This window comes from Aotus nancymaae, unplaced genomic scaffold (genome assembly GCF_030222135.1).
Source record: "Aotus nancymaae isolate 86718 unplaced genomic scaffold, 86718_ANA_hifiasm-v0.15.2.pri h1tg000065l, whole genome shotgun sequence".
Taxonomy (NCBI): Eukaryota; Metazoa; Chordata; class Mammalia; order Primates; family Aotidae; genus Aotus; species Aotus nancymaae.
In genome coordinates, this window is record NW_026988480.1 from 2015626 (window position 1) to 2038620 (window position 22995).

The window sequence follows — 22995 nt, forward strand, 5'->3', positions numbered from 1 at the left end:
TTCTATTTTTGTTTTGGTTCAAACAAATTTTCAAACATTATCCTTGAATTTTATATAAGACCATAGTATGCAGAATGAAAAAATTTGCAACATGCTTTATCTTTTTGTCCTGAACTCCCTGACGTTGGTGACTTTGATGGGTCTTTGTGGCTCTGCTCTTAGAAAACACTGAGGAGGCACCAGGACAGCGTGAGGACTCAGCTGCCTGAACTCAGAAAGGGAGTGGAGGGCAAGTCCATGTCTTTCTTGCAGCTGGGTGGATGTGGAGAAGAGCAGGGTAGGGTGAGACCGCTCTCTGTGTGGAGCCACACGGGTGGGCTGGGGACTTGGGTAAAGGGGTGGAGATTTGTACGAAGGCAAAATTTTGAGTAGTATAGAAAAATGTTGCTCTTGTCCAGAAAACCATAATAGGCACTAATCAGTGGGGAGAGAAGAAGGTTCTTCCAAATGGCCCCGGGTGGCCAGGGCTAACACTGCAGGGGCTTGGAAGGAAGTTTTGTTCACTGCTTCACTTAAACAGAATGTGATGCTAGGGAGACTCGCAGAGGCCCTTTGACTTTGGTATTTCTGGGTGTTCCGTTAAGATTTACAAACTGATAGAGCTATCACCTGACCAGATTATATTTTTCTGCACGATGGCAAAAGGGTTTTTTGTTGCAGAATTTTAAAAAAGAGAGTTTTAATGTCTAACTATTCAAAATAAAATTATGAGATACAAACTGTTTCAGTAGCATTACGGAGCAGAAGGATTAATAGGTGGCCCTAAAAATGTGATATGAAACTTCAGAAATATACCATAAAATATAATTATGAGCATGACAGACATTTGAGCTTTGTCTACAAATTTCACCATGTAACTGTGGCTCAAGGGAAGAACCCAACTACCATGGCCAACCACTCCTCAGCCACTCAGGCCAGCCGTCAGAGGGGGATACTTTTTCCTTGAAATAATAGGGTTTCTGCCACCAATGAATTTAATATCTGAGAAGATAGAAAACACAGATATAAATTTTATGTCAACTAACTGAAATATGAAAAGGGATGAGAAACAATTCTTTTAGAAAAAATAAAATAGCATTATCATAATTATTCAAAACAGCATTCCAGTGCTTGGCTCAGATACATCTAAGAGGGTTCCATTCAGGAATGTTGTTCTCATTGGGATGGCTTCATGTACTGGGTGAAAGGGGTCCATGCTTCTGCACTAGTCCTCCTTCCCAAGCCTGGACAAATATGACATGTGTGACAGAAAATGGTTCACCTCCGTGGCTAATGTGGCACACATGACAGACAGGGGGAGAATTAGAACTGCACTGTCTCTCACCTGTGGTCTATCCTACCTCTTTGTAATCTTGACATTAACCTTACTTGCTAAAGCTTAGCAGGTGCCTAGAGTTGCGGGATAAAACACTGAAGTCAGAGAGCTGAGATTCTTGCAGAAGTTGTTATTCTGTGGCATCATGATTCATCATAATTCATTTCAGAATCAGATGAACATTTGTTAGAGTTCAGCTCAAGTTCAACACCAGTGATTTATTTAGTGTATGTGGATAAAAGAGCTCTTCTCTGCTATTGCTCGTCAACATCGCTTTCAAGATGAGCTCACCTTCATCAAAATCAAAACGGATAGCTCAAAATCACTGACTTAAAAATTATTATGATAGGAGATTCAGATGTAGAGTCAGGGTAATTACATGAAATTCAGAGGCGTCTGCCTAGGGAATAGTGGCCATTATTGTATATCAGCCAATTCATGCTTGAAGACTTCTTTTTGGGTGGAAGACTCCCAAAGACAGGATAACCTGAAATGTCATTCTTTTTTTTTTCTTCTAGCTTTAGCAAGTAAGGTTAATGTCAAGATTACAAAGAGGTGGGATAGACCACAGGTGAGAGGCAGTGCAATTCTAATTCTCCCCTGTCCGTCATATGTGAGACATTTGCCATGGAGGTGAACCGTTTTCTGTCACAGATGTCATATTTGTTCAGGTAAGTTACAGTAATGATTTCAAAGAACGTTTTATATATGATAATATATAACTGTGTAATATGTACTTATGTAATTATATATAATATGTATTTATCCTTACATATAACAATGTAATTTATATATTCAATGTGTGTATCTATATACTCCAACTTTTTATATATATATATATATATTTATATATGAGCTCTCAAAGAATTGCTATATACCTACATACACACACACACACACACACACACACACACACTCTTTGAGAACGCCAAGAACTGCTATATATATACTCCAACTGCTATATAGCAGTTCTTCGAGTTCTCGAAGGACTCCAAAATAGTTCATGTTAAAAGTTAATGCATTGTTTCTGGCATTGAGAACTAATGGTTTCCAGGGATGCTAGAGAAACCTTCACTAACCCATTTTTTACTCATTAGCAGATAAAAGAGCTCTTTTTCACTATGCTGCTTTAAATAATTATGCACTCCACTGTACACCATCTATAGATTTTTAAGTAAGTTCTTTTTACTTTAGCTCTAAGTTGAAATAGCATCAAGTTCACGATTATAGCCAAAATACTATTCACAGGTGACTCAGGGTAATAAAACATTGGTGCTTAATATTTGCTGATGATCAAAAGACAGTCTTACGCTAGTCTGAGGAACCAACCATCTCTTTTTTATCTACAAGGAAAAGAATCTATAAATAAAAATAACAGGCATACTTGTTATTATATGTCCACCTTTAACATAAACAAAATAACAAAATGTTTGTGGGTATTAGGCAATATTTGAAAAGCAAAAGTAGTCAAAGGTTGTCACAGGGTTATGTAGTCAAGGTCTTAGGCATCTGTGATTGATCATTGGTGTCATAATGCTATGTCTTGATGTTGAAATTTCAAACACAAAATTATTCTGCAAAAGTGGTATAAAGTAACCCTTGCACCACTGCAGCATTAAGACATTGATAAAGACAGAGAATGAAGGTGGGAAAAAGAGGATAAGTTAAATACAAAATCGAAATACAGAGGTTAGAGAAAACAAGAAAATAATTCTCTTGCTTTCATCACGTAAAATGAGGAACAGTATGGAGCATTTTGCAAAATATGTGGAAATAAAGCCAACAAAAATCCATTGTTAAAAGCTACATTGAGAAAGTGCTTTCAAATGCTCATGCCTCTGATTAGTAATAGGGACCTCTAGCAGGGAGGCACTGGTGCAAGCTGAGAGCAGTCAGGGCGGGAGAGCTGACCCGGCTGGCAGCAGTGCAGGGGCTCTTTTCTGATATCACTGTGTGATTCATGATCTCATCCTTATTGAGCAAAACTGGAAATTTTTATTAGACATTGTCCGAGCAGCCTCCCTAGCCTATTATGTGTATGCATATGTGCTTGCTATTTTACTAAAATGTGTATGCGACATATGCATGATAATTCTCAGCAAAACTCTTGCCATCTTTGAAATCAAAAGCACGAGATACCATCTCACACCAGTCAGAATGGCTATTACTAAAAAGTCAAACAACAACAGATGCTGATGAGGCTGCAGAGAAAAGGGCACTTATACACTGTTGGTGGGAATGTAAATCAGTTCAACCACTGTGGAAAGTAGTCTGGAGATTTCTCAAAGAACTTAAAATAGAACTACCATTCAACCTAGCAATCCCGTTACTGGGTATATACCCAAAGAAAAGTAAATCATTCTACCAAAAACATACCTGTGTGCATATTTTTATCATAGCACTATTCACAGTAGTAACTACATGAAATAAACCTAGATGTCCATTAACAGTGGACTGGATAAAGAAAACGTAGTACATATACACCATGAAATATTATGCAGTCATAAAAAAGAACAAGAGCATGTCTTTACACAATATGGATGCAGATCCTAAGTGAATTTAAGCAGGAACAGAAAACCAAATCCTGTATGTTCTCAATTGTAAGTGGGAGCTAAACATTGAGTACTCATGGGCATCAGGATGGAAACGATTAGACACTGGGGAACACTTGCGTTAAGGAGGGGATGGTTGAAAAACTGCCTGTCAGTTACTATGCTCACTACCTGGATGACAGGATCATTTGTACACCAAACCTCAGTGAGAAGCAATGTACGCCTGTGACAGATCTGCACATGTACTCCCGAAACTAAAATAAAAGTTGAAAAAATTTGCCATTTTTGTAAAGTGAAAACTAAATAATCTTTAGTTTTATATACAATTATATGAGTTTACTAGGGCTGCCCTAACAAAGTTATGTCCAAACAACAGATTGTGTGGCTTTAACAAAAGAAATTGGTTTTCTCACAATTCTGGAGGCTAGAATTCTGAGATGATAATGATTATTATTCAAGCAGAGGCCTCTGTCATGTGATCAAAGACGTAATAATCTTTTTGTATCTTCACATGATCTTCCCTCTATGTATATCTATGTCCTAATCTTTTGTTAAAAGTCATATTGGATTAGGGCCCCATTTTAACCTCATTTAATGACCCCATTTTCACTTACCCATGTCTTTAAACATCTTATGTCCAAATACAGTTTCATTGAGAAATACTAGGGTTTAGGACTTCAACATACAAACTTTGGCAAGACAATTCAGATCATAACAATAATCTGTACATAACAGATATAAGAATCGTATATAACAGGTATATTCATATAATCTAATTTCTATACATCTATATCATAAATCTTATTGTCTTTAAGAGGCATGTATGTTCATTAAAAATAATTTAAGATTCTACAGTGTGTTTTGTAAGGTTTATAAGAAAATAGTGACACAAAAATATATTTCTAAAACAATGTCAGTAATCTTGAAAACTAATGATTATATGACAGAAAGTTTTTGTCTAAAAAATGACAAAATTAGTTATATCTTTTGAAACATAGAAAGTAGATTGCATAGATTCTATAGGTCTATACAGTCAATTTGATGTAATCATGCCCAATATCTAGTTTTGGTAATTAAAATATTTTCTCACACACACACACTCACATACACACACACTGACACACACACACACAGTATTTTCCATCGCTAGGAACAAACATATATTTTCTAACACAAAGTACATTTAACTTATACTTTATAATCTTGTAATCAATTCTAGACAGACACACATTTGGTAGACATATTGAGTTTCACCAAAGGATTGAATACTGTTTCTCTTAAACTAATGAACAAAATGGAAGCATGTATGCTACATACATTGTTAGACTGGTTCATTCTTAGTAAACTCTAAGATAGTAGACTTTAACATGGAGGAGAATTGCACAAGTTGTGTTTTGTAATTCTGTTCTTCACCCACAGTTATTATTATCAGTGATTCAGCTGGGGGCATTGATAGCATTCTATCTTTAAGACTATGAAACAAATGGAATATAAGTATTCAAAGTAATTTTGAAAGGCAAGACAAGATGAATTGTAGAATGACAATAACTAAAAAGCTTTATTCATTCTAGAAACACTAATTCAAAAGTGTGGGATCAAAAATACTTGTAGGCAACATATATGAAGGTAATTTGAGTATACAACATCAATATTTTTCAATAGTGTAATGAGCATATAGTAATTTAGGTTATGTTACCACATGAAAATATGTAAATAAGAGATCTCTGGTTCCTTTTAAATCTTGGTCAATCGAACAACAATGGGTATAATACATTTTGTTCCAATTGTAAGATACCATGAGGAATACATAAAGACTTTTAAATGCAGTTTAAAGAGTGACAAAGGTTCTTGAAACAAAAAGAAATGCTTGGGTTTACTTATCCTTGTGATGTACACATACAAGTGCTACAGCTATTTAATTAGATTTATTTTCTGTCAAAATAAGAAGCTTAGAGTGACATAGTGGATAAAAATGAAATTGATATTTGTGTTAGCTCAATAAAAAGATTTTCTGAACCGAGTGTCTGATAATGAAACATGCCTGTGTCTGCAAGTGTTGAAAGAGATTTTTACAATAATGTACAAGGAATTTGAAAATTGATTGCGTTTAAGTTCCCTTCTGAATGTAGAATGCTCTATTAAATTATGATATAGGTCAGAGAAGAGTTATGATTAATATTTATGGTTGCTTTCTTTAGAAGATTAATGTATAAACTACACTCAAGTTAAAGCCCTGAACCTGCAGGGTGATAATCAACACAGGTCATTTCCATACTATGTATTTAAAGTTTCTCAAATTATAAACATGTTATAATTGTCATATAATAACTATATTTTTCAGAAATTTTAAACTTTAAAAAATGTTTTTAATAATGCTAGATTCACTGAAGAAATGCAAAGATAGTACAAAGAGTTCCCAGGAACCTTCCCTCAGCTTCCTCTAATGTTAACATTTTGCACAACCGTAATGCAAAATTATTAAATTAATGCAAAATTAAAAAATTATCATTAGCAAAATACTATTACCTAAACAGCCTCTTTAGATTTTTTGAGCTTCCTGATGAATATCCTTTTATTTTTCCAGGATCTGACTTAAGAGACCTCATTGATTTCAGTCATTATGTCTCCCTAGTTTCTAGTCTGTGAAAGTTTCTCAATCTGTCTTCATAAGCTTGAGAATTTTGAAGAGTATGTGGGTCAAACATTTTGTAGAATGTTCCTCAATTTGAGTCTCTGAAGTTTTATCATGGCTAGATTGGAGCTATAGGTTGTCTTTAAGAGTATTGTAGAGAGGAAGTGTCCCTATCACATAAAATGTGAGAATATGTGACACCAATACAGCATGACTTATCACAAAGCACTCACCTTGGTCACTTGACTAAAGCATTGTCTGGCATAAAGTTACTATTCTAACTTTCCAGGCTCTGTCCTTGGGAAGAGAATCACTAAGTCAAACTCACATTCCAGGAAAGAGGAATTAAGTTATACCTCATGGTGTTTGGAAGGGAGTTATTTTCTTATGTTATTTGGAACTTTCCCTGTAAAGAATTGTGTCTTTTGCCAATATATTTATTTAATCATTTATTTACAGTGATATGAACTTGTGGATATTTATTTCATTCTTTGGGATTTCTACAAAAATATTATTATTATTATTCAAATTCAAATTCTAGATTTATACATCGAGGGATTTTTTTTTTAGGTTGTCTTCTGTGTCCTTTAGATATGCCTCTGTCTTTTTTATTTCTTTCTTTGGTGGCAACAAAGCACATCTTACTTTCTGACATTACAAGATACTACAAGTTCATCTGGTATTTATCATCCCAACCCTAGATTCAGTTCTTCTTCCAAAATTCTTGTTTCTTTTCATTGGAGGGTGGCATTTAGAAACCAAAATCTGAGCACTAGGTGTGTTCATTGCTACTGGGGGCTCACCGCTTCTAGGCACTCTTAGCAAACCGAGCTAAGAGATATAGGTTTGTACAGTAACCCACGTATACATTCACATTTGTATCTATTTATGTATTATGTAAATATACACTAAAATAAATGAGCTTATACTGATACTTCCAAAGCTAATTCAGCACCATAAGATTTATTTGTCCATGATGTTTATTAGTAACTTCTTTTTCTGAAACAGAGAATGCTACCCCCTGTTATTTATGATTTCTTTCTTTATTTCTTCAGCTCTAGTATATGCATAAAATAGTTTCAGAATTGACAACATATATCCCTGTAAGAAGAAAGTTTGCCAAATAGGGTACAATGTTTTCATAAGGTTTCTTTTATTCTTAGCCTCATGGTGTTCACTCAAGATACTGTTTTCCAAATGAATTTAGGTCACTTCCCATCTCTACACTCTCTTCAGTGACATATTTAATGCATTTATGCCAATTTCTTGCAGAGTACATTTTACTCTTGGATCCACTGACATCCTTTTGTTTTTAAAATCGTACACCATAAAATTTACTCTTTGTAATGTACATTTATACGGGTTTTGACAAATAAATACAGTTTTGATCTCACATCATGATATCACACAGAACAGTGTTTTTACTATAAAATTTGTCTTTAGAGTTAATCCCTTTATTCTCACTAACCACTGAACTGTATTTTGTCTCTATCATTTTGACTTTTTTCTTATTGTCATACAAATGGAATTGTGCCATATGTAGCCTTTTGGGTTTAGATTCTTTCACCTAACAAAATGCATTTAAAATTCATTCAAATTGTTGTGTAAATTGATAGTTTTTTTCTTTCTCTTTTTGAATACTAAGTATTCCATTGCATGGGTATATGACAGGCTGTTAATTCATTCTGTCTTGAACTTCTCAGCCTCTGGAACTGTAATAAATAAATTTATGCTCTTTACAAGCCAGCCAGTTTCTGGAATTGTTGTTAAAGCAGCCCAAGTAGACTAAGACACGTGTAGACATATGATGTGAGTTTTATGGTATATGAATTATACCTCAGTAAAGTTGTTAAACATAAAAAGAAAACCAGCCTGGGCACAGAGGCTTACGCCTATAATCCCAGCACTTTGGGAGGCCTAGGCAGGCAGATCACGAGATCAAGAGATCGAGACCATCCTGGCCAACATGGTGAAACCCTGTCTCTACTAAAAATACAAAAAAATTAGCTGGGCATGGTGACGCGTGCCTGTAGTCTCAGCTACTTGGGAGGGTGAGGCACGATAAATGCTTGAACCTAGGAGGCAGAGGTTGCAGTGAGCCGAGATTGCGCCACTGCACTCCAGCCTGGTGCCTGGTGACGGAGTGAGACTCTGTCTCAAAAAAAAACAAAAAAGGAAAAAACAAAAGAAAACCAAAGCTAAAAGCTATTTTCTTAAAAATTAATTAAACCAATAATTTTAGCAAGGCAGAACAAGAAAAAGAAAAGAAGAAAACACATATTACCAATATCAGGATTGAAAATATATATATAACTATATATTCTACAGATATTACAAAGATAACAAGAATATCTTACTTTGTTTATAATTCTGAACCAAGTCGCTACAAACATTTATGTAGGTTTATATACGTATATGTATACACATACATATAGATATAGAATAGTACCTACTATTCATGTTCAATGAGATTATTTTTTCTTGTGACATTTTCAGAACTTAAATCATTTTCATTCTGTGTAAATTTCACTATAAATCCTAATCCATAATACCGATAGGCGCAAGTAAAAAATTGGTGTTTTTTTCTGTCCAAATCACATTTTATATTAACAATATTTATATGTAAATTTTGCTAAAATAAATGTCTGCATTTTTTTGTTGTTATATTTGTATAGTTGCAGCTATACATATTTTGTGAGAATAAATAGAGATAAGAAGGGGCTAGGAAGATTTATTGATTGAGATAACAAAGAGGTTACTTTATGGTTGGTGGAAGAAAATTCAATCGAATTAAAATTTCAAAATAGTCCTGAAATGCTCCATAAGAATAATGGACTAGGATGGAAAAGAAGTGCTGGTAGCTCATGATGTGTTTTTGGATAGATAAGATCAAGAAACATTGTTGAGGAATCTGAAACCAGATTTGAGATTTCACGTATAGAGCAAAGAAACTATTTTAGATTATCTGTAAGTTCTTGCACGAATACATTTGGATTCTAGGATCAGACTTCTTTCTTATAAATCAATTTCTCTCACAATTACTTATACCATTATGGAGGAAGTGATTTCTAATATAATTTGTTTCATATCTAAACAGAATTACATTCTATTTACATTAGAAATCAATCTGTGATGATACAGTAATAATGTATTAGAAAGTGCTAAATATCTATTGTATAACCAAGTTTAAATTATCTTTAGCATTATAACAATGGCAATCAGGTTGTTAAGATTCTCGTTCTACAGTTCCCAAAACAATTTAAAATCCTTGAACATTAGGAACACAATCAATTTTATTTTTCCTACTCTGTCCTTGAAGATCTTAATTGTTACTCCATCCATAATAAATGTAAGAAAATGGAAGAGCAAAACTAAATAAAACAAAACAACACCAAAAACAAAAAGAACTGGTGAACAGGGAAACTCTGAGGGGAGGTTGCCTGAATTTCATTAGCCACTTTGAAACAGCTGAAGAACTGACAAGCCAACATAGCAGCCCAGTCAAGGTGCTGCCACGTCAGCAGACACAGCATCGGTTGGACAAAAGGAATCACGACATTAAAATTATAACAAAGGCAAGGAATTTCTTTTTTCTAGAAACAAATTATTTTTGAGTTAATACTTATACAACTCACATATTATTGTTTAAATATTATAGATTCTGCTCCTGGCCTGGGGCCTAGTAATCCCTCAGCTTAGTACTTCTAAATAATACTTCACTCTGATGACTGACAGCAGGTTACCCAGTCTGGGTCATAACCACAAAACCATCCTAAGAACCACCGGGGAAGAGTCATATTTTGGCTTCTTTTGCTTATTTTCTGGTTAGTGAAATATCTTTATTTTCTGGTTTGTGAAATATCTTGTATAACATACGTGCTACGTAAGTGTGCATGTGTGTGTGTGCAGAGGTGTGTGTATGTATGCATATTTACAGTTAGCCATTTATCCTAAATTTAGGCACATTAGAGATGCCATCTAGGAGAAATGATCATTTTTATTTAATTCAGCCTCAGAGCCCCAGCACGCTGAGTGAACACGGTAGTCACAGACCTTACTTATCAGAATCAATCTACCTCGAGGATCACCTCTGAGTATCCCAACTAGAACACATTTCTAGCTGGAAGATCCAAGGAGCATAGCAGCTACATTAAAAGAAAGAGGCCGGGCACGGTGGTGTAATCCCAGAACTTTGGGAATCCAAGGCGGGTGGATCACCTGAGGTCAGGAGTTCAAGACCAGGCTGGCCAACATGCCGAAACCCTGTCTCTACTAAAAACACAAAAAATTAGCTGGGCATGGTGGCAGACACCTGTAATCCCAGCTACTCAGGAGGCTGAAGCAGGAGAATCACCTGAACCCAGGGGGCAGAGGTTGTAGTGAGCCAAGATCCCACCACCGCACTCCAGCCTGGACAACAAGAGCAAAACTCCATCTCAAAAAAAAAAAAAAAAGACCCTTTCTGATGTGTTTTAATAATTGTATATAGAAAATGCCTGCTCCCACTGTTTTTCTTGTCACCCACCTTGTTCGCTCTGTAATTCTAAGTTCCATTGCTCCCATGGTGGAGAAGTGGTGCTCCAGTGCATTCATTAGGATATTGCTCACCATTTAACCAACAAAGACCAAAACATAGTGGCTTAGTATGATGGAAGTTTATTTCTTACCTGTGAAAATATAAAACTGTCATTTCCAAGTAGTATAAGTTCTCCGTTCAAGGATACCTGTAACATCTGGTGGCTCCACCACGTTCCACATGAGGCTTTTAAGGTTGTACAGTGGTCTGGCATCAGGATGCAGAAGGAGAAAGAGCTGAGAGCTGAGAAGATGAGCCAGTTGATGGGGTAGCTTAAAAGGTGGCATCTGTCATATCACTTGAATTCCACTGGCCAGAACTCAGGTCTGAAAATTGTAGTCCCTATGTGTGTTCAAATATGAAAAAAAAGGGGATGGGCATTTTTCCACAATAGTTAAGATAATTTTCATGGCAAATCCTTTTCTAAATTTTTATAAAGTTGACTGGCACCTGTGTTGTTAGCCATAACAAGTGGCCATCAATTTACTCTAGTTTGATAATCAACACACCTAGACCCTGCAGAAAGATCTCTTTGCTGTTAGGAGATCACAAATGACTACACTCACACTGAACTGCAGCAGCAGGAGAGGGCTAACCCTGAACATGTCACAGTAGACACTCTCCATATACCCCAGGTTTGATAATCTGCCTGAAGTTAGCATACGGGTTTCCCTAGGAAAGGCTTTTAATCATGAATAAATGAGATCCTACAGAGTTCAGCATACACAGTAGAAATACTACCCTGACTCCATAATCACTGCACTGAAAAAAAAATGCTCATCTGTTTCTCCTTTCTCTGCACTTAAATCCCTGGTAAGATAAAGGTTAAAAACAATCACCCCTGAAATGACCCATTACTCAAGAGAAGATAAAAACAACATATGAAGTAAGATCCAGAGCTAGGATTGGGCTAATAACTTTGAAGTTTTCAGTAAAGAGGGCTCAGTAGGTTGCAGAATTGGAGCTGACATTTTCTAAAAGAATTGCAAATAAGCCTAACTGAAGGGAGAGCCGCAAAGGTAGCAACACACAAGAAAAGAGGGAAAACTTGGAATAATATATACTGGTGCCTATAGAGGTCTCCACAGACTCATCTCTAAAGATATATATCCTATGTTCCATATATGAAGCTAAGTTTAGCCAAATTAGGTGCATAATAAACTAGGCTAAACTAGAATTCATTCTAATCAGTCTTTTCCAAGTAATTATGCCTTGAATAATGCTGGAAGTAGTGGGGAAGGACGTAAACAGAACTGTCAGTACCATTGAGTGTCCTGAGTGTCCTGCATAAAGCGTGTTCACTGCATAGGTCATATCCCCACATCAGCTTTGGCACTGAGGTGGCAAACGTGTCCTCAGATCACAGTGTTGTCAGAACTTCCTCAGCTCCCTCTAGCAGAAGCGTGAGTGGGAGGCAGAGCCCTAAGAGAACTGAGACCCACCCAGGGACGGGTAAACCTCACATCCTTCTTTCCAACCAGCCAGAAAAGCCCCTGAGCCCATGTGTTTCTACATGTGAAAAAATGTTTTGGTACAATACACTTAAAAATTTGCAAAAGTTCCTGAACGCACTGTACCGATATTCTCGTTTCTCATTCTGTGCTTTGGGGACAAGTGAGAGGAAGCCTCTTCGCTTCCTGCTACCATACCTGGACACACGAGTCTCCCCAGTTTCCAAAGCAGCCCCCAAATAATCTAGATTTAAAGTCAAAATATTAAGTTGACTCTGTAGCCGCCTGACCTAGGTAAAATTTCCCCACAGTGATTGCAGAGCTCACCTATCATTCCCTGAGCCTCCACCCTGACAGAGCCTTTTTGACAATGGCGCACCTCTGCCTCAAGTTTTCAGGTGAGTCATGTGTGATCTTTATCTGAGCCAGAAGACCTAGTACCCGGGCCGAGTCTGGGCTGGTTGTAGAGAAGCACACCGAACACAGGGCTCTCGAGTCTCAGACCTGTATCAGACATTCTTCTCTTGTCCTGGCCCTAGCGCAGCAGGAGTCCTGTGCTCTGGACTGCTTGTGCTGTGGGGATCACTTTGAGCTTCACTTCTGCAAGCTGCCTTCCTCACATGAGGATGCGAGGCTTCCTTCCTTTTGCCTCCCTTCCTTCGCCCAATCTAAGGCTGGAATCCCTACCCTGAATCTCAGTGCCACCCCCAGCTTCTTGAAGGAGAGATGTTATTGATGGAGATTTCCTCCCTGGATCATGAAAAGCTGTCCTTTGGACCCTCCTTCAAAGGTGTGGGGACTCTAGCCTCCTCTTATTCACCCTGTTCGGTGTCCTGCGTTCCACCCGCTTGACTGAACGTTCACTTCTGGCTCTCTGAACCTGATCTAGTCCGTGTTTCTGCAGACTATCACTTGTTGAAAATAACAAGGAAATACTAATTATAAGACAAATTCAAGATATAATTGTTAAGCAGTTGGATGAACATAAATTAACTGTGAAATTTAATCAGTTTTTTAAAAAATAACATAATCAGAAAACTAAGACCATGTTTCTAGGAATAAAAAGCTCTCAGACTAGAAATGAGTCAAGAAATGGGAGAGAGTCTTCTAATCATTTTTCCCTATCACCAGGAATAAGTACTCATATAGGCCCCATCCAGAGCTATCTGGCTTCCCCCAAAACACACACTGCTGTCCTTGTTGCATTTCCTAGCCATGTCCCTGGACCAGCAGTCTGAATTCCCTGTCTAGCCGTAATTCTGGCATTCTACTAGAGGAGACAGGGGCGTTTAAACATTGTCATCATGATAAATACTAAACGTACTACTTCAGCAGAAGATTTTCTAGAATTCTTTGTTTTTGTGACCTTTTAGTTACAGTAAGAGGTGAATTATGGCCAGGTGTGGTGGCGTGTGCCTGTAGTCCCAGCTACTCCAGAGGCTGAGGCAGGAGGATCCCTTGAGCCAGGGAGGTCGAGGTTGAAGTAGGCCACGATCATACCACTGCACTCGGCCTGGGTAGCAAGTCTGGAAACCTTGCCTAGAAAACAAAAGCAAAGGGGGCAAATTAGATGAAAAGTCTGATGCATTTAACACACCCTGGCTCAGTTTTATAGGTTCTTACTTTTGTAGGTCCTTTAACTGCAACTGTGAATTATTCTAAGATGCATATCTATTTTCCAATAGAATAGATGGAGTCAACACCTGCAAAAAAATGATGTAGAGATGACACTTTGGTCTTTCCTAACAAATAATTGTCCAAGTGGAACTTAGACTTTGACAAACCGAATAATAAAAGGGTCAGTTGCCTAATTCACTGTCATAGGTATTTTGGAATCGTGGAACTGATGTTGCCTGTCTATATGAAGCCTCCTGCTCCCTAGTTGAAGTACAATTATAAAAGCGATACGTGGCCGGACGCAGTAGCTCACACCTGTAATCCCAGCACTTTGGGAGGCTGAGGCAGGCAGATCATGAGGTCAGGAGTTCGAGACCATCCTGGCCAACATGGTAAAACCCCATCTCTACTGAAAATACAAAAATTAGCCAGGTGTGGTGGCACAGGCCTGTAGTCTTAGCTACTTAGGAGGCAGAGGCAGGAGAATTACTTGAACCTGGGAGGCAGAGGCTGCAGTGAGCCGAGATCTCGTCTCTACACTGCAGCCTGGGTGACAAAGTGAGTCTTTGTCTTAAAAAAAAAAAAAAAAAAGGCCGTATGCTCAGAAAATGGTCTCTGACAAAGACCCACACTCTTTGTCACCCTCCCTGCTCCTGGATTTCCATCAGCCTGCTGCCATCACTGCTTCCTGTTCTCATAACTGGTATTCAGTGCGGGGAATGCCAACACCACTTTCAGGAAAAGGTGTGTCCTTTTTCCCTTCAGCCTTTGCACTGACAAGTTGGTTCACATTAGATAAGGAACTGGAACTTCTCAGTGCTTTATATCTCTATTTGTTGGATGAAAGTATTCATCCTTGCCATTTTCTTTACAAGGTATGACATATAAATGAAAATTTAATATTGGCACATTAATATTTTCCCCATGGGACTAAAGTCTCTGCTAGCGATTCTTTGTCACCTTTTCTTACATCTAAAACTGAATTTTAAGTACTTTGAAAATGGCTATAAAATTGTTAGAACTCCTTAAATAATGCAATATATATGTACTACTATACCTTTATAATCCATTTCATGAATAGAATTATTAAATATTCCCAGCACTCTAATAGTCAGATCACAGAAAATATTTAATTTGAGTTTGATGTGCCGTTGCTACTCCCCTGATATGTGTGTGCTCTGGATTTTTAAATTCATTCTTTCTTTTTCTTTTTTTCTTTTCTTTTTTTGAGACGGAGTCTCACTCTGTTGCCCAGGCTGGAGTGCAATGGTGCGATCTCGTCTCACTGCAACTTCCGACTCCCATGTTCAAGTGATTCCCCTGCCTCAGCCTCCTGAGTAGCCGGGATTACAGGCGCCTGCCACCACACCCAGCTGTTTTTGTGTTTTTAGTAGAGATGGGGTTTCATCATGTTGGCTAGACTGGGATTGAACTCCTGACCTCAAGTGATTCACCCGCCTTGGTCTCCCAAAGTGCTGGGATTGCAGGCGTGAGCCATCGTGTCCAGCCTTAAATTCATTTTCACATTTGTCAAAGGAATCAGTGTTCAGGGCCAGACTATGTTAAAGCACATACAAGCACACATCGAGCATGCATAGATACTTACAGGCATATAGGCTTAGCTTTACCGTTATTCTTGTTCACCAGCCCTCTGTGTCATGTGGCTGCATTTCTAGAATTAGGCCAGTGCATTGCTCTTCCAATGAGTTGTTAGACTGTGAACAGTGTTTTATGAACTCTAAACAGCCTCTAAGGCTGGTTCATTTCACTGCATGACTGGTACGATGTTCACTTCCTTTTGGCCAAAACATGACTCTTGTCTTTCCCTTCTCAAGGAACGGAAGCTTCGCTCCACAACTTTTACAGGCTGAGTAAAAGCCTTCGTTCCCCACTTGAAACTCAAAATCAGCCGATTTCTCAACATGGTAATTGAATGAGTCAAGGATTAACTTCTAGAGAAACAAAACTAATATAATTATTATTATGCATATAGTAGATTCATGTAATATAACTAATATACATACATAGTATATATTATATAACATACAAATATGTACTATATACATTATTTTAAGGAATTAGCTCAAGCATTGACTTGTGCAATTTTGTGGCCTGGAAAGTAAATAAATATATTTATAATTTAATTGTGCTAATTGCTATGGGGAAAAAATAACAGACAGGAGAAAGAATAATGATGTTAGAGGAAAAAAAGGTGAATGAGTTTTGTTTCTTGGTAGTCTAAAACACCTCTTTAAAAATACTGCCTGAATTATAAATGAGGACAGCTCAACTGTGCAGAGAATGGAAAAAAAAATACTTCCAGGGATACTTTTGTATCTGAAAATCTTAAGGTGATAAAGAGCTTGGAATATTCAAGGAATGAAAAGAAGGTGAGGCATTCTGAAAAAAGAGGAGAGAATCCACTGCCTGGTGATTCTCTGAATCCACAGGATGTGGTGGCATGAGGGGTGAGAGGTAAGGAAGGAATGGCATGAGGCATTCAGAATTAGCGCCTTGTCTGCTGAAATTAGGAAAAAAAGAATAGGTTTGTAGGGCTTTGGCAGACAAGATTGGAATACCTGGACTCATCTTTCTTTAGCTGCTATTCAAGTGTAATAATCAGGGAGGCAACTAGACACAGGGTTTTGGATCTCAGAAAAGAAGTCTACACTAGAGACCCTCTGGGGGCAGCACAGATACCAAGATAACAGGAGAAACTCAATCCCTCAACTGGAGACAGCAAGAGCATGAGCTCCCTCCACGGGGCTATCAGTAGCATGGGGAACTTGCAGCTACTATCAATCACTTCTCATTAAAGAGTTGGAAATGTAATGTCAATATCCTAAAGTCACTTCAGTTATAGATCTATTAATTTCATTTTTAAAATAAGACTATTAGGGGTCATCAAGGTCTGGGGTCAAATATGTAAATTTGGGGAAATTAAATCAAGTCATGAAGGCTCTATATTTATATTTAAAAACCAATAATATCTAAAACTTTAGTGAATTATGGAGGGCTATGTGACAAAAGAGCTGCTGGATCTCCGTTTCACTGAGACCTGTGGTTTTCTTTAAAATACATCAGAATTATTATTTACAGAATAACCTTTTAAAGAACACTTTCCAACATTTGTGGATTTTTAAAAACTTTTAAATGGAAGTTTACTATAAATACAGAAAAATCACATGTCATTATATATCTCAATGTACCAGTAGTATTCTCGATATTTTCAAACTAAACTTACACATAAGTTTAGCTTGAGATATATAAGAAGCTTCCTTGTTTACACCCCCAGTCACCATAGCTCACCGAGAGCACCCATTAACCTGCTATCTGAGAAGGGAGATCAGTTTTGCCTGAAAAATTTGTTTTTAGTGTGTATAAAAAGAGATTATTTAAAGTAAATCTAAACATTCATGGTTAGACACTAAGAAAATTATTAACAGCTCTAGCAAGTAGAATGAATATTATTCTTCCAACCCTATTGAGTTATAATTTTCATCTATGGGAAACTTACTAGACTAAGACTAAAAAAAAATCACAAAAATATTAATAATTGATTAAAAACAAAAACAAAAATCTTGTTCCTGTGATAACCTTTATCACATGGACTACAGAAGTGAATATTAGCTATAGGAATTACTTATGTGAAATCTTTTGGAAATTATTGCATTATTTATTTTTATCTTTCTAATAGTTTTTAAATGAAAAATAACTGCAGTAGTCTTTTTCTCAATAATGGAATATACATTCTGAAATTCTCTCTAGGATATATAAAATTCAAAAGAAGCTAGCTTCCTGAAAAAGTTGAAACCAGAACTACAATTCAATCCAGCTACCCCATTACTGGTATATATCCAGAGGAATATAATCATTCTACTATAAAGACACATGCATGCAAATGTTCATTGCAGCACTATTCACAATAGCAAAGACCTGGAATCAACGAAATGCCTACCAATGAGAGACTAGATAAAGAAAATGTGTACATGGAGTACTGTACAGTCATATAAAAAGGAGACCATGTTTTCTGCAGGAATATGGATGGAGCTGGAGGCTATTATACTTTGCAAGCCAACACAGGAACAGAAGACCAAATACCGTATATTCTCACTTATAAGTGGGAGCTAAATAATAATAACTTATGAACACAAAGAAGGAAACAAGAGACAATGGAGTGTACTTGTGGAGGGCGGGGGAGGGAGAGGAGCAGGAACGGTAACTATTGGGTACTGGGCTTAATACCCGGATGATGAAATAATCTGCACAACAAACCCCTGCGACACGTATTTACTTACGTAACAAACCTGTACATGTACCTCCAAACCTAAAATAAAAGTTAAAAAAATAATAATAATAAATAAAATTTATTTTTACTTCGACTTTTTTGAGAGAGCGTCTTGCTCTGTCACCCAGGCTGAAGTGCAGTGTTGCCTCAAACTCCTGGGCTCAAGCAATCCTCCCATCTCAGCCTCCCCAGTAGCTGGAACTACAGGCGCCCCATCTGTAGTAGAGACAAGATCTCAGTATGTTGCCTAGGCTGGTCTCAAACTCCTAGGCTCAAGCAAACCTCAGACCTTGGCCTCCCAAAGTGGTGGGGTTGCAGGGGTGATCCGCAGCCCGGCCCCATTTTTATTTTTATAAAGATGTTATTAGAATTCCTTGGCCCTGCTTGGCTATATCTATGTTAAAACAAATCAATTCTAGTACAAATATTTGTCCCAGAATTTCTGGAAAAGGTGTCACATTCCCTGCTTCTATAATTGTATGAACTTGGACATGTCATTTCATCTCTCTAAGCCCCTGTTTCTTCCCCTATAAAAGGAGGGATAGCACCTGTCTTCAAAAGGCTTTGACAACATTGAAAAATATATTATAGTGTTTAGTGCAATATAGAAGCTTAAAAATGATTTTTCTACAAATATATTTTTTATATTTCTATCATGTGGCATATATTTTTTACTTACAGCCAGGGTCTAATCAGAGCCAAAATGAGCATGATTATATAATGTACATCAGTGGCAATTTTCTAGTTCATAAATTACCAGAAGCACGGTGCCTGTTTTTTTCGACCCTTATATTTTATACACACATATGTATATATACATGAGTGTGTTTGTGTATGTGCGTGTACCAAAAACCAACATCAAGAAAGAAACTAACTTCACAAAGTAGACCAAATGTTGGATTTAGCTATTCAAGTGGCTGTTGGAATTCAATCCATTATTATAATTATTGGTATGCTCACTTAGTGAACTTAGACAATGAGATGTTTTCAATGTGATGTAAAGACACAAGGGCTACTTAATCATGGAGGGAAAGGAAGGATTCTAAAGCACTCTTAGTGAAAGCTATGCCCATCTTCAAGAAGCCATAGGCAGTAGCCTATAGTCTTAATCAGGTCCCCTTGTTCTGCTGGCCATGGAACAGAAAATTCCTTAGAAAACATGGAATTCAGGTTTTTTCCAATTCCCCTTCCTGGTTCTTGGATTTTCTTTACCATATTATTTCCCAGACTTTGAAAGTTACAAGATTTTTTTTTTTAAACCAAGAGTCCCCTTTCTGAAGGACCTCATTTTTCATTGATTTGCTTCTGCCTCACAGAGCCTTGAGGCTAATTCTCGTCATTCTCCAGCACTCATATAACCCCTGATAAGGCTTCTAGGATTTCTTAACAGCTTTCAGCTTAATTGTCATCTTTATGAAAGAGAAAGTAAAATCCCCTAGGCTTTGGTGAAAATTAAAGTGAGTTAATATAAAAGGTGTCTTGCTGTGTTCCTGTGCACAGGAAATACCTGGTTTAGGTTAATTCCCCACCATTCATGTTTCTTCTTCTCTTCTCAAATGAAAACAAGTACCAATTTAGAAACTTCTTCCACTGTACCTCTTAATTTGTGTTATCTGTATATATAATTTTCAAATGTGGTTTGGGTAAGAGTTTAATTGTTGATGTACAAGCAATTTCATTGTCAGAGATTGGAAGCCTGGCTGTGTTTTTTATGCTTCAGGGGCAGATTCACCATAAAGTCAATAAAGCATGACCTTCCTCAGCCTTTCCTTGTGGGCAACGTCAGAGACGTTTGAACCAAAGCAACTCCATCTTGAATAGGGGCTGGGCAAAATAAGCCTGAACTACTGGGCTGCATTCCCAGATGGTTAGGCATTCTAAGTCATAGGACGAGATAGGTGGTTGTCACAAGATATAGGTTATAAAGACCCTGCTGATAAAACAGGTGGCAGTATAGAATCCAGCAAAAACCCAACAAAACCAAGATGACTATGAGAGTGACTTCCGGTCATCCTGTCCTCACTGCTACACTCCCACCAGCGCCATCACAGTTAACAAATACCATGGCAACTTTCGGAAGTTACCTTTTATGGTCTAAAAATGTGAGGCACAAATAATCCACCTCTTGCTTAGCATATAATCAAGAAATAACCATAGAAATGGACAACCAGCAGCCCTCGGGGCTGCTCTGCCTATGGAGCAGCCATTCTTTTATTCCTTTACTTTCTTTCTTTTTTTTTTTTTTTTTGAGACAGAGTGTCGCTCTTGTTACCCAGGCTGGAGTGCAATGGTGCGATCGATTTTGGCTCACCGCAACCTCCGCCTCCTGGGTTCAGGCAATTCTCCTGCCTCAGCCTCCTGAGTAGCTGGGATTACAGGCACGCACCACCGTGCCCAGCTAATTTTTTGTATTTTTAGTAGAGACGGGGTTTCACCATGTTGACCGGGATGGTCTTAATCTCTTGACCTCGTGATCCACCCGCCTCGGCCTCCCAAAGTGCTGGGATTACAGGCGTGAGCCACCGCGCCCGGCCCTCCTTTACTTTCTTAACAAACTTGCTTTCACTTTAACCTCTGGACTCGACCTGAAACCTTTCTTGTGCAAGATCCAAGAAACTTGTCTTGGGATCTGGATATGAACCCCTTTCTGGTAACAGGTAGGGGCCTCTTTCCCATCTCTGCACACAATTTCATGTTCATAGTTCATCTTCTTTTTAAGAGGACCACCAAAATAGCAGACTTTGCAAGCCCCGCCAGAACTAAGGTCCCCTGTGACTGGCTTGCTTGCCAAGATGCCCTTCACTGCTCTGGTTAGGGTATCCACTTCTTCCCTGCTCCAGCCCTGAGGTCTGACTGGGCCACGAATCAGACCCAGACTGGGGCTTTCTGCCCCACCCCAAAATATGCACACATAAAACCGCTTCTCAAAATGTGCCTAGAATATTCAAGTCCTTCCCTGTCTGACTGTGGTCCCAGTGAGGAAAGGGATAGGTCTCTGGTGAAGGCATGATGGAGCCGTTGGGTCTGATTTAAAAAAGAAAAAAAAAAAAAAAAAAAAAACTTCAGCCGAATTAAATTTAAAGGAGTTTAATTGAGCAATGAGTAATTCCCAAATAGGGCCGCCCCCAGAATCACAGCAGATTCACAGAGACTCCAAGGGTGCCTCGTGATCAGAACACATTGATAGAAAAAAAGATAAAGTGGCATACAGGAATCGGAGGTGAGGTACAGAAACAGTAAGATTGGTTACAGCTCTGCATTTGCCTTATTTGAAGGCAGTTTGAAAATTCAAAGCAGTCTATGAGTGGTTGAAGTATGGCCGCTGGGATTGGCCAACTCAGCCATTGTTACAGGTGCATGTACTACTAAGTTAGGTTTTCAACTTTGTCTGATCGTTAAGCTAGGTTACAGTTCATCCACAAGGACTCAAATATAGATGTACGGAGTCCTTCTCAGGCCATGTTTAGTTTGCTTTAACAGGTCCTAATGACTGGTTCTATTCAACCTCTGACTCTTCTCATCTCTCCCTCCTTTCCATCTATGTTATTGTCCAAGTTCCAGTGCTCAGCGGCACCATTCGTCATCATAACGAGGATTGGAATCAGAATCGTATGACTGATAGGAAGCCATCGGCACAAACCCTGTGATATTCAACTATTTCCTCTGAATTTAAGATAATAATATGTATAGCAGCATTGATTTTCCTGTGGCTGAGTGAGGCCAAATTGCCCACATTTCTATTTCTACAATTTCCCATTAATAAACCTGCAGAACATTTAAAGTTCATTCAAATAATTCTATGTGACCATATGGATACAGAGAGTCACTCCTTTTCCATGTTTCACTGGTTTAATATTCACAACTGGAGGGAATGAAATCATAGCACGTTAATAGGAAACAGAAAAACAGTTTCGTACAGTGTTACTCAGAAGATCTTAGTGAGTAGTCAAATCGACACCGAGAGCTCTCTGCAAAATTGCCTCCATCTGTGGAGCCTGGCTCCTGGCTGAGACCTCCGCGGAGTGTCTGGGGCTGCCCATGGTCAACCGAAGCCTCACCTGCCGGCCTCACCTAAGGCATCTGGGCACCTGGGCACCTGGCTTGGTGCAGGCCGGCATCACTGTCTGAAGGAAGCAGCAGTCAAGGACTCCGGCTCAGGCTGGCCACGCTCTTAGCACATTTACATTCCCAGCCCTGCTTGTCTAAGTCTTTTTAGCTGAGGTTTTGGGCAAGGATCTTCTTCGAGCTCCTCTGCTGAGACCTCCTTTCACAGCGAGGAAGGAGAAAACTTGGAGACGCTTTTTCCACTTTGAGTCCTCGCCCAGCACTTTCCATTTATAACCCTCTTCCCTCACCCTTCTCCTGATTCCAGGGCCCTCCCTCGATGGTGAGAAGACATCCACACCTGCGCGGAGCTGCCTGACCCTGGACCAGGGCTCCATTCCATGGGGAGTGGGGAGCAAGGGAGTCGCTGCTTTCTCAGCTCGGGCTCTGGCTTCCTGGGCCCAGCGAGGGAGGAAAGCCATGCCTGTCAATGCGCTGTTGCTGTAACTGACCACCTGCC